Consider the following 11146-nt stretch of genomic DNA (forward strand, 5'->3'; position numbering starts at 1 on the left):
ATTGCTCCTAGATACCGAGCAACTTGCTCTTCAACAATATCTTCATCTTCTTCGGAGGAAGAATACTCATCAAAGCTCATGAATGGTAATAGTAAGTTTAGTAGAATCTCTATGGTCTCTGTATGAGCCTCAGATTCCTTTGGTTCCCCATTAGGAAACTTCTTAGTGGTCAGTGGACATCCATTGAGGCCTTCCTCACTAGAAATCACTGTCTCTTCTTCCTCTATAGGTTCGGCCATTTTGGTTATATTGATGGTCTTGCACTCTCTCTTTGAATTCTCTTCTGTATTGCTTGGGAGAGTACTAGGAGGAGTTTCAGTAACTCTTTTACTCAGCTGACCCACTTGTGCCTCCAAATTTCTGATAGAGGACCTTGTTTCAGTCATAAAACTAAGAGTGGTCTTAGATAGATCAGAGACTATGGTTGCTAAGCCAGAGAGGCTCTGCTCAGAATTCTCTGTCTGTTGTTGAGAAGATGGTGGAGAAGGCTTGCTATTGCCAAACCTATTTCTCCCACCATTATTGTTATTGAAGCCTTGTTGAGGCCTCTATTGATACTTTCATGAGAAATTTGGATGATTTCTCCATGAAGGATTATAGGTGTTTCCATAGGATTCTCCCATGTAATTCACCTCTTCTATTGTAGGATTCTTAGGGTCATAAGCTTCTCCTTCAGAGGAGGCATCTTTAGTACTGTCGAATGCAGCTTGCAATCCAATCAGATTCTGAGAAATCATATTGACTTGCTAAGTCAATATTTTGTTCTGAGCCAATATGGCATTCAGAGTATCAATCTCAAGAACTCATTTCTTCTGAGTCATCCCATTATTCACAAGATTTCTTTCAGAAGTCTACATGAATTGGTTATTTGCAACCACCTCAATGAGTTCTTGAGCTTCTGCAGGGGGTTCTCTTCAGATGAAGAGATCCACCAGAAGAGTGGTCCAATGACATCTTGGACAATTCAAACAGACCATCATAGAATATATCCAAGATGCTCCATTCTGAAAGCATGTCAGAAGGACACCTTCTGATCAATTACTTGTATCTTTCCCAAACTTCATAGAGGGATTCACCTTCTTTCTGTGTAAAGGTTTGGACGTCCACTCTAAGCTTGCTCAGCTTTTTAGGTGGAAAGAATTTGACCAAGAAAGCATTGACCAACTTATCCCAAGAGTTCAGGCTTTCTCTAGGTTGTGAGTCCAACCATATCCTAGCTATGTCTCTTACAGCAAAAGGGAAAAGCATAAGTCTATAGACCACGAGATCAACCCCATTGGTCTTAACAGTATCACAGATCTACAAGAATTCAGCTAAGAGCTGATGAGGATCTTCCGATAGAAGTCCATGAAACTTGTAATTCTGCTGCATTAGAGAAACTAATTGAGGCTTAAGCTCAAAGTTGTTTGCTTCAATGACAGGAATTGAGATGTTTCTTCCATAGAAGTTGGAAGTTGGTGCAGTATAGTCACCAAACATCTTCCTTGCATCTCTAGCATTGTTGTTGGGTTCAGTTGCCATGTCTGCTTCTTTTTTGAAATTTTCTGTAAGGTCCTCTCTGGAGTGTTGTGCTTTAGCTTCTCTTAGCTTTCTCTTCAGAGTCCTTTCAGGTTCAAGATCTGCTTCAACAAGAATGTCCTTATCCTTATTCTTACTCATATGAAAAAGAAGAGAACAAAGGGAGTAGTGGAATCCTCTATGTCACAGTATAGAGATTTCTTTATGTGAGTATAAAAATAGAAGAATAGAAGAATGAGAAGAGAGAGAAGATGAGTAATTCGAACAGAGAGAAGAGATAGGGGTTCGAATTATGAGTAGAAGAGAAGTGTTAGCAATTAAATAAAATAAATAGAAAGAGATGAGAGAGAGAGAGAGAGAGTATTTGAATTTTAAGGAGAGGGAAAAGAAAAATATTTTAATTGATCAAGTTAGTTTCGAAAATATTAAAAGAAATAAAATAAAATTAGAATTTAAAATAATTAGTTAATTAAAAAAATTTTTGAAAAAAATGGTTAGTGATTTTCAAAAATTAGAAGTGGAAAAGTAGTTAGGTGGTTTTGAAAAAGATAAGAAATAGTAAACTTTTTAAATTAAAATAAACAAGTCAAGTAGCTAGTTGAAAAAGGTTTGAAAATAAATTTTGAAAAGATAAGAAGTTAGAAAAAGATTTTGAAATTAAAATTTTAAAAAGATATGATTGAAATTTATTTTGAAAAAGAATTGAAAAAGAAATTAAAAAGATTTGATTTTTAAAATTAAAATTGATGACTTGACTAATAAGAAACTAAAAGATATGATTCTAGAATTTAAAGATTGAACCTTTCTTAACAAGAAAGTAACAAACTTGAAATTTTTGAATCAAAACATTAATTGTTAGCAGAGATTTTCGAAAATGTTAAATGAAATTAAGAAAAAGATTCTTTGAAAAATTAGTTTTAAAATTTTCGAAAACATTAAAAGAAAAAAAAGATAAGATAAAAAGGTATGAGTGATAAAAGATAATATGAAAAAGATAAGATTTTAAAATTTAAGATGGGATGAAAAAGATAGCCATTTAAAATTATGAATTAAAACATGAAAATTCGAAAAAAATGAATTGGGAACGAAATTACCTCCCCTTTGCTAGTTCTGGCATTAAACGCCCATCTGATAGCCATTTTGGTGTTTAACGTCCAACTGATAGCCATTTTGGGCGTTTAACGCCTAGCCACCCTGCCTGGCGTTAAATGTCAAAAATCCCTTGTTACTGGGCATTTTTCTGAATGCCCAGGATGATGCTGTTTCTGACTTTAAACACCCAGAATGCTGCCCATTCTGGCGTTTAACGCCCTAAAGTGCCTCTTTACTGGCGTTTTAATGTCAGTGAGCTCTTTTTCTCTATGATTTCTCTGCTTTATGTTCTGAACCTTCATTTCTCTGTATTATTTACTGAAAAGATATATATATTATTTTTTTTATTTGAAATTTTGACTTGACTAACCAGAAACAACTAAATTTTAAAATTTTTTTACAAAGTCAACTCAAAATTTCGAAAATTATGAGAAGAAAAAGGAAAAGATATTTTTTTTACTTTTGAATTTTTAATGAGAGAGAAAATAACAAAATGAAACAAAACATAAAATTTTAAGATCAAAACAAGTAGTGCATGCAATAACACTTTGAATGTCAAGATGAACACCAAGAACACTTTGAAGATCATGATGAACATCAGGAACATATTTTTGAAAATTTTTAAGAAACTTAAATTAAAAAAATGCAGTTGACACTAAACTTAAAATTTGATACTAGACTCAAATAAGAAACACAAAATTATTTTTTTATTTTTTTAAAAGAAAAACTTTTTTAAAAGAAAATAAAGGTTGAAATAAGAAAGAAGGTTACCCAATCTAGGCAACAAGATGAACCGTCAGTTGTCCAAACTCGAACAATCCCCGGCAACGGCGCCAAAAACTTGGTGCACGGAATTGTGATCACACTTTTCACAACTCCGGTACAACTAACCAGCAAGTGTACTGGGTCGTCCAAGTAATAAAACCTTACGCGAGTAAGGGTCGATCCCACGGAGATTGCCGACTTGAAGCAAGCTATAGTCATCCTGTAAATCTTAGTCAGGTAGATTGAATTGGTTATGAGTTTTGATAATTGAAAGATAAATAAAAAGCAAATTAAAATAAAGATAATTATGTAATTCATTGGTGGGAATTTCAAATAAGCGTTTGGAGATGCTTTGTTGCTTCTGAACCTCTGCTTTCCTATTGTCTTCATCCAATCATGCGTGCTCCCTTCCATGGCAAGCTGTATGTTGGTGGATCACCGTTGTCAATGGCTACCATCCATCCTCTCAGTGAAAATGGTCCAGCTATGGTTTCTGTACAGCTAATCAACTGTCGGATTTCTCGTCTCGGATGAAAAATACCAGGCACAGCTACCGCACGGCTAATCAACTGTCGGTTCTCACTTGTGTCGGAATAAGATCTCTCTATCCTTTTGCACACTGTCACTATGCCCAACATTCATGAGTTTGAAGCTCGTCACAGTCATCCCGTCCCAGATTCTACTCTGAATACCACAGACAAGGTTTAGAATTTCCGAATCTCAAGAATGCTGCCAATTGGTTCTAGCCTATACCACGAAGGTTCTAATCTCACGGATTCGAATGCTCTATTGTCAGGAGAGGCAAGTCAAATCCGTGGATCAGAGACCCAAGAGACTATACTCCGGCTGTCGTCCAATGACTACGTTGAACATCATGTAGACCGCTTGTGGTTGTCAGGCACGCAGATCTTGGCTAAGCGAGTAACGAAGATAGTGGGTGATTGTCACGGGTCATCCTTCATTCAGACTTAACTGAATTAAGTACGAGAGTATATCTTGGAGAAGAAGTAAGCGTGAATTGAAAGAGAAATAATAGTACTTGCATTAATTCATGAAGAACAGCAGAGCTCCGCACCTTAATCTATGAGGTGTAGAAGCTCCACCGTTGGAAAATACATTAAAGAAAAAGGTCTAGGCATGGCCGAATGGCCAGCCTCCCGAAATGTGCAAAATCGCCTAAAAGTCTGAAAAAAAGGATCCGAATACAATAGGAAAAAGTGCTATTTATACTAAACTAGTTACTAAGGATTACAAAAAATAAGTAACTAAGTGCAGATAGTGCAGAAATCCACTTCAAGGGCCCACTTGGTGTGTGCTTGGGCTGAGCATTGAGCTTTACATGTGCATAGGCTTTTTCTGGAGTTAAACGCCAGCTTGGATCCCAGTTTGGGCGTTTAACTCCCGTTCTGGTGCCAGTTCCGGCGTTTTACGCTAGAAAATGGTCTCTGGTGGGCATTTTAATATCAATTTGGGCCATCAAATCTCGAGCAAAGTATGGACTATTATACATTGCTGGAAAGCCCAAGATGTTAGCTTTCCAGCCCAACTTAGAACGCACCAATTGGACTTCTTTAACGCCAGAAAAACGCATTTGAGTGCAGGTAGGTCAAAATCTAATAGCATTTGCAGTCCTTTCTCAGCCTCTGAATCAGATTTTTGCTCAGGTCCCTCAATTTCAGCCACAAAATACCTGAAATTACAGAAAAACACAAAAACTCATAGTAAAATCCAGAATTATAATTTTTACATAAAAACTAATAAAAATATAATAAAAAATAAATAAAACATGCTAAAAACTATGTAAAAACAATGCCAAAAAGCATATAAATTATCCGCTCATCAATTATACATGCAAAGAAATTAAAATAAAATAAAAGACAAACAAATAGAAAAAAAACTTAGAAAAACCTACATTTAACAATATATTAAATTGAAGATTAGAATATAACCTAGTAGTCATAACAATTGTTAAAAAAATTATAAGTCTCAAATATAAAAATTTATAATCACCTAATACACTAAGAGGTGTATATATAGTGTAGGATTAATCTACTTTAAATTAGAAATATAAATATTTATTTAATATTAAATTAATTTAATTATCTATTTTTAAAATAAATCATTCTAATTATATGTGACTGATTTGTAAAAAGTAAAAAATTTACTATAATTTTTTTAATTAATATTTTTTATTTATATATACGTATATATTAATTGTTTAATATAGTTTTCGTATTTTCAAGATATATTATTTTGTTTAAATAATTTTAAATATTATTTATTTATATATATGTACATATTAATTATACATAAATATATTTAAATTACTTATATTAATTATTTTTTATTATGATTATTTTCTTTTATATATATATATATATATATATATATTATATGATTCATTCAATGATTTTTGTATTTTTTATTATTAATATTATTGTACGTGTGATTTTTATAAATTACACTAGATACCTAAATTTTAATTATAGACCTTAATTTAACATATTAATGCTAAATTAATCACACTGAATAAATAAATTTTTAATTAATTCTAAATTAATTTGATATATATTAAAAGTAATGCTACATATTTAAGTTTTTTTATGAATTAAGTTCAACCAAATTAAACAATAAGATTTAGAATAATCTTAGCCATAAATTATTTTTGGTATATTAAATTAACTTAGTTAGACTTGATTAACAAAAAACTTAAATGTGTAATGTTATTTATATATTAATTATAGTCATTCATTATAGTTATTAACTTAGTTTTTTATACCATAATTATTTTCTTATATATCTAAATATATATTATTAGATAATTAAATTTTAAGCCGACGATCCTATTAATTAACATTAGTAAAATTTTAACTTAACTAAATATATCAACTAGACAACTATGTACTAAAATATTTAATTTTATAGTTGTTGATAAATTTTAACCCAATTATTAATTATTTTATAGAACGTCAATAAATTTTTTTAGTACAACTAATAATATTATACAGGTTTTAGTTTTTGTTTGAGTAATAATCTAAAAGTATTATTTATTAGTAAGATACTTTTGACTTAATTATTTTATTTTTTCTTAGTTAATGAGAGTCAATAAAAATAAATTTAATAATTGAAAAAAAATAAACTTCATATTAAAAAATTTTTAAAATAATATAACAAAAATAATTGTTGTAATACATAAATTGAGGTAACAATTTTTTTTTTTTTTAAAACTAATCTAATAAATGCTAATATTAGAACTAAACTCTATTTAAATAATATATTTAAACTATTTTAAATCTTAGACACATATAGATTAGAGTCATTTTCGTAACAATAACCAACTAAAATAATGTCATTAGCTTGAATATTTAGAATTCGTACAATTCGGACCATCCTCTTATTAAATAAGTTTCATCATCCACTATTCATGTACTACAACAAGGTATAAAATGGCTACAACGAGAAACTAAATTGACATTTATTCCTATCAGTAATATTGTATTGATGCACGAAAAGGTTGATAATTTCAGAAAAAAAATACAATATGCTAAAATTATTTTTTATTACGAAAACTTTAAGAGTAGCAAATTTAAATCTAGTACCAATATTTAAAATTGTATCTCCAAACCTAACACAATTCTTTAAAAGCTAAACTTAAATTGAAGAAACTCAATTTCGTTATATGCTCCGCTTTAAAGATTTTTTGATAGACGTAGAAAGTATGGAGGAAATAATTGGAAGCCATTGATCAATAATACATGAGTAGATTCAACCATTTTTCAGTAAAATATAGTTTACTGCTTTTTTTTAAACTCTTACATCCATGTAATTAGAACCCTAATCACTGAATACAACTCAACGTGGTATTTGATAGATGTGGTGCATTGTAAATGATTGCGACAAAAAAAATAATTACACTATAACGTTTAACGAAATGAATAAGTTTGAGTAAGAGCAATCATTAAATTATCAAAAGAATGATAGAATGACAATATAAAAATATAACAAAAAATTATTACTTATACCATAAAAGGATCAATTTCGATAAAAAAAAATGAAAAATACATTCTTATTCTATGAAGTGGTCAAGAATGAATAATAAATTGAAAAATTAAACAAAATATTTTAACTCTTAAATCTAGACTCATGAATCTCAAAAAAATAATATATATCTTTTAGTGGCACAAAATTAATTATAAAAATTAATTACTGATATCAATATCAGTCTGATACTAATAGGATACACACATGCATAATAGAGAATATTAACAAAGTTATTAATGTTAATATCACATTTATAGCTAATTATGTTTGATTAAAAATTATATTATAATGATTGACAATTAGAACGATTGACAATTAATATAATTAGAATGATTGAAAATATTAATGTTGGCAATTAGTCGAGTCATGCATTAAATATTGAGTTTCATATAATTATAAAAAAGATAATTTCCTAAAATAAGTTTATAAGAGAGAGGTACGCATACTGGCATCAAAATACGCTACGTTAGTATTTTTAACGCTAAAATTGATATAAAAAATCGCAAGGGGGACATCCCATAGCCTACTTCAGGAAGAAATTGAAAACTCGATTATCTCAAGCGTCCGCATATGTCTGCGAGCTATATGTAGTAACTCAAGCTATTGCCAAATGGTGACATTACTTATTAAGACGGAAATTCTTAATCAGAATTGATCACCAAGGTTTGTGGGAGCTAATGATGCAAGTGATACTTACTCTGAAACAATAACACTACCTTTCTAAATTGCTTATATATGAATTTGAGATTGAGTACCGTTCTGGAAAGTTTAACAAGGTTACGAATGCGCTAGCCAGGCTAGGGGATGATGAGCCTCGCACGCAGCTCCAAGCATTCATAGCAGTACAGTCCAATCTTTTGTCAACCTTGCTTTAGGCTAATATCGAGAGTGAAGAGATGCTTCAGTTGCAAGAGAAGTTATAGAGGGGTGCATTACCTTCTGAATATGTATTCAATGATGGGTTGATATCATACCGAGGTAAAATTTGGGTTCCAAATATTACTAATATACTTGAGACATTACTGCACCAGTTCCATTTAGCCTTGGCTACAGGGCATCAAGGTATTTTGAAAATGTATAAGGGGTTGGGTGAGCTATTTTTTTGGCCGGGGATGCCCCATGATGTGGTTCGATTTATCAATCATTGTGTGGAACGTTAGTGTACAAAGTATATCATTGCCAAGCAATAGGGACTCTTACAGCTGCTTTCGATTCCTCCAAAGCCTTCGGTAGACAATAGTTTATAATTCATCACCAAACTACCAAATTTCAATGGATTTGTTGCAATGTTAGTAATGGTGGATTGGTTCAATAAGACAACTCGGGTTGCGCCATTAAAGACTGAGTTCACTGCCAAATTGGTCACTCAAAAATTCATTAGTTCAGTGGTAAGGTATCATGGCTTTCTAGCCATTATTGTCTCAGATAGGGACCCTCTTTTTCTTAGTCATTTTTGGAAAGATTTGTTTAAGCATTGTGGTACTAAGTTGCTTTATAGTACTACTTATCATCCTCAAACGAATGATCAAACTGAGGTTGTTAATAGGACTTTTGAGTAATATCTGTGTGTGTTTACTCATCCTCATCCAACCAAGTGGTCTACCTACCTCAATTGGACAGAGTTCTATTACAATAATTCTTTTCACTCCACCATTGAAATGTCACTATATGAGGCCTTGTATAGGTTTGCTATTAAAACTATACCCGTCTATACTAGTCGTTTTTCTTTTGTCCAAGATGAGGATGATCTATTGCGAGTCAGGAAGATTCTTGACATGAAACTCCAATTTTGCCTCCAGCAAGCCCAAGAATGCACATGAAACGCCAAACTGAGTCTCATAGCGGTGAAAAATCATTCAATGTTGGTGATTTAGTTTTCTTAAAACTCCAACCGTATCGGCAGGGGTCCATAGTGACACAAGGACATTTGAAGCTTGGTAAGAAATATTTTGGACCATTTAAAGTGCTCCAAAGAGTAGGAACCATCACATACAAGCTGGAGTTTCCAGTTAGAAGTGCAATTCATCTCGTTTTTCATGTTTCACTATTGAAGGAGCTTAAGGGTGAGTCCGTTATGGCAATGGGCATCAACGAGCTTCCTCCTTCGCTGCCTTTTGAACCAGTGTCGGTAGCCATTAGTGCAGCTTGACGATGGATCTCAAGATATTCAAGTGTTGATAGAATGGCAAGGAGCACCAAGAGAGAAAGTAACATGGGTGAGTTGGACTGAGTTGACGAGAATGTATCATGCAGAAGACCTTGAGGACAAGATTATTGTAATGGGGACAAGATCATTGTAATGGGGAGAGAGATTAATACGAACAAGCCAATTCAAGATGGGCCGAATATACGAATTGCAGATCCGACAATTCATGATAGGGCGAATGCACCAATTGCAAATTCAACAAGCAAAAGAGCAAGAAAACCACCTGTGTGGATGAAAAATTATGAAGCATGATGTAAGGGTGCGTCACAAGGGATTATTATAGTATGCTGAGGTGGAGAGTTAGTTATAATAATAGAAAGAGTGCATGTGTATAAGGGGAGGGATAATGTAATGGAGGATGGTATGCATTTTTATATGAAAAGTTGTTAGAGTATTCTTTCTTGAGTTAGGGTTGCTACTATTACTAATATACTAGATTTATATTTTCACTGTTTCATTGATTACTTGATAATTTTCTATATTATTATATACTCTCACTTGCTAATTTTTTTCTGATGTGAACTATATTTTGGTTAACCTATTAAAAATACTATTTGTTGTAAAATAATATAATTATCCAAAAAATAGAAAAATAATATATGTTATCATGCACTATTAAAAATTTTTATTGTTTATTAAGAGGCCAGAGAAACTCTTCATGAAGTTCAAAAGAAAGATTCTTTCCCAAAAAAAATTTGATAATTCTTTTATAGACATATTCTTTCAAAATTTCTCATTAATATACTACAAATAGATCCCTAATATGAAAACATGTGACAACTTTACTATATAATATTTTATATAGATACCATAGTAAAAAATAATTATGTTTTTACTTTTATAATTTGAATAATCACATAAAAAATTTAAATAAAAATATTAAAATTTATATTAAAGTATATAAAATACAAACTTATTGTAGAGTCTTAAAAAAAACAAAACTCCGATGGGTCAAGCCCATAACATTTTCTTTTTTTTCTTCTACTCAAACGGCACAGAGAACACTTCAATTCAATTCAGCAATACACACATATATTATTACATCACTTTAGAATCCCTCACCGCCAATACTACTCTGGTGATCTCCCCTCCTACATGTCACTTCTTCAACAATAATTCTATATACTTTTATTTCAATTAATTTCACTACTCTTCTTCTATTCCAACTCTATTATACCATATCTATTATATTCTCTTATGTTGTCTTTTATTCTAAAACTCCATTAAAGTAGTCTAAGTTTGAAAAAGAGAGAAATCACCTTTAATTCAAGTATTACCAATTATTAAAATAATAAGGTAACTCTTTAGTTTGATAATTATCTATATTTTTAATTTTTATCATGTTTGTAGCGATGGGTATTAATAAATTTGAACATTTAGAGTTAAGGTAAGATAAAATTTGAAATTTATGGGTATATAGGTTTTATTATGTCAATTGATGTTAAGATTAACTTATTAGAATTATTATTGTTATGTTTGTGATATTAGATTCTCAAAGGAACCACTTTCCTTGCTTGTTGGAAC

General features: G+C 31.3%; 1 non-coding gene across 1 annotated transcript; it reads left to right on the forward strand.

Annotated features, from left to right (window-relative positions):
* Nucleotides 1-1008: 1008 nt before the first annotated feature.
* LOC130953476 (small nucleolar RNA R71) lies at nucleotides 1009-1116 on the forward strand. The gene has a single exon (XR_009075645.1). It is a non-coding gene; the product is annotated as a small nucleolar RNA R71 (small nucleolar RNA).
* The last annotated feature ends 10030 nt before the right edge of the window (nucleotides 1117-11146 follow it).

This window comes from Arachis stenosperma, chromosome 9 (assembly GCF_014773155.1).
Source record: "Arachis stenosperma cultivar V10309 chromosome 9, arast.V10309.gnm1.PFL2, whole genome shotgun sequence".
NCBI lineage: Eukaryota > Viridiplantae > Streptophyta > Magnoliopsida > Fabales > Fabaceae > Arachis > Arachis stenosperma.